This window comes from Triticum dicoccoides, chromosome 5A, assembly GCF_002162155.2.
Source record: "Triticum dicoccoides isolate Atlit2015 ecotype Zavitan chromosome 5A, WEW_v2.0, whole genome shotgun sequence".
NCBI classification, from domain to species: domain Eukaryota; kingdom Viridiplantae; phylum Streptophyta; class Magnoliopsida; order Poales; family Poaceae; genus Triticum; species Triticum dicoccoides.
In genome coordinates, this window is record NC_041388.1 from 11,991,575 (window position 1) to 11,994,377 (window position 2,803).

Here is a 2,803-nt window from a genome sequence, read left to right on the forward strand (position 1 = left end):
CTAACGACATATAAGGAAAAGAAAGCCGGTGCGGTAAGCCGCCATGACTATAGATTCTTTCAGAAAGCGGATTCAGCTAAGTGTTGGGACAAACAAGTTTCCCAAAATGCTTGATATTATTTCAGATCAAATGGATGTTCAAAATGAAAAAAAAAGTAGACCTAAAAATACAGCCCAGATGAGTTCATCAGATCTAAATATAGCTCTTGTACCAGAAAAAGGAGTCTGCAAGTATCAAAAGGAGGCACCAAACAACTACTGCATGAACATACATCTCTTTTGGATCAAAAAGAGGAGGCAGTGGAAGAACTACGAAGAAGCCATGACGAACTGCGAAGAACATGCAGAAACCCTAAACATGGATCTGAGGAGCAGGAAAGTGAGAACTTACAGCTACAGATCTTCTGCGGAGGTCGCCGCCGTTTCTCTAAACTAACTCGGGTTGATGTAGCGGCCAAGGTTGACGGAGACGGAGGTGGAGCGCGGCGGCGGCGAAGCTCGAGCAGTAGCAGGGTCGCGAGAGGAAGAAGACGGAGGGAGAGAGAAGAATGAGGAAGGCCGGGGCGAGCCTATTTATAAGGGAAAAAAGGTGAACAGACGGGCGCGAAGATCAAGGAAGAGCCGAATAAATGGTTATCCAGCTATACATGCGCCTCGATTCTCGGGAAACATTAAAGATAAAAGATCCGTTGGAGGATGACGTCATGAAAGTTTTTTGCATTTTCAAGAGGTGATGTCACAGCGGGTTACAAGAAAATTTCAGCAAAGATAAGAAGATGGATTTTTGTCTAAGTATTGAAGATTGACAAGGAACGAAGTTCAAAGTCAACCTGGGGCCTAATGTTGGGGATATTACTATCAGTTATGACCTGCCCAGGAGGGGCCGGGTCAGCCCCAATGGCGGGTTACACAAAGAAGCCCAGTAAACATTCAAGATTATAGTTTATTAAGCCTTATAGAAGGCCCAAAGGCCTAAAGACGGTTTAAGGCCCGATATTATGAACAGCCGTATGTAAGGAAAGACTTGTAAAGAAAGGCATGTAAAAGAAGTCACCGAGCCGGACACGATTATGAGCCGGCCGGGACTCTGTAGGCCACCAGGCGTCAACCCATGTATATAAGGGGACGACCCGGTGGCGGCTTAAAAAAAAGAAACAACAGGTCGATAACCAAGCAGGCGAGTTGAGCCTCTTGGTGATCGAAACCTCAGCAATACCAATCCCAACTAGACGTAGACTTTTACCTTCATCGTAAAGGGCCGAAGTAGTATAAAACTCTCTCGTGTCCTTTGTCCCGATTAACCCCTTTAAGCTTCCTAGTGCGATGGCCCTACGACTAAGTCCTTGCTCTAGGACATCTGCCGTGACAATTCCACGACAAGTCTTGCCCTAAAAAAGTCAACACGAGGAGGAGGATAGAACAAAGTCGCGTCCGCACATGCTGGACTCCATGCTCGTCGGCTGCGCTCGTCCTCGGCTTCTCGCTCTTGCTGGGCACCCGCGCCCCATGCTCGCCGGGCTCTCGTGGCGCCACGCTCGCCGGCGGCCGCTCGTGCTTGCTGGTCGGCCAACTATAAGGGTTGCAGCTTCTCGCCGGCCGGTCGTAGCTTCTTCGCCGACTCGTCGCAGCACCACCGTGTATCATCTGCCTCTCACCGGCGTCACCTCTGGCACCATGGTTAGCTCACCGCGCCGGTCGAAGCTTTCTCAAACGCCGGTTGCAGCTTTTTTGTGTTGTTCGTAGCTTCTGTCGCCTCCGGTTGAAGCCTTTTTTGTCACCAGTTGAAGTTTTTCCCACCAACGGTTGTAGCTTTCTCAAACACCAGTTGCAGCTTATGTGGTGCCGGTCCCAGCTTCCGTGTTCCCTCCGGTTGAAGCTTCTTTTCTCGCTGGTTGTAGCTTTCTCAGGTGCCAGTTGCAGCAACCTTGACTAGCTGTCGTACCGGCGGCACCTTGTTCCAGCATCGACGGTTGCCGGTTGCAACACCTGTGGTAGTCATTCTCCAGCTCCGGCTAATGCTAGTTGTAGCACAGTCTTCGGGTGCACCGTTGTAGCATCCCGAGGGAACACTGCCGCGGCTCGCGTGGCCGTGGGCCATCCAGCGCCTCTCGTAGCAGCATGCTCGTCGTGCACGTCCTGGGGATGACCAGGACGAACTCACGGCGCCTCTGGGGGAGTTCGTGCGTGCCTCCATGGCTGAAGTGGGAAGGAAAGACGGGGAGGCGGCTCGCCGGCCATGATGGGGAAGAGGGTGGAGAAAGAGCGGCCATGGAGAAGACGAGGAAGAGGACGCGCTGGGCGCTATGAACCATAGTGAGGGAGAGAACGAATGGAGAAGATAATGTGGAGAAGAGGATAAGGTTTGAGGGCTCGAGCGGTTGGTGGGCCAGAAAAAGCACGTATGCAGATGGCGCGTATAGGCGTGAGATCTAATCACGATCAGATGGTTGACGTGAGACCGGCGCAACGTTTCGGCCGGCGTCCCGCTGGAAACGTTTTCCAAAGGACAAGGACTGACTGCACTAGTAGAAAAAGGGGCTTTGGTCCAGCCAAAAAAGAGCATTAATCCCGGTTGCATTACGAACCGGGACTAATGTGAGCATTAGTCCCGGTTCAAGCGGTGAGGGCACCATACAGGCATTACTCCCGGTTCAAATGGGACCTTTAGTCCCGGTTCGTGGCACGAACCGGTACTAAAGGGTGCGATGCCCATTAGTACCAGTTTGTGACACGAACCGGTACTAAAGGTTAGACCTTTAGTACCGGTTCGTGCCACGAACCGATACTAATGGGGTTGAGACCT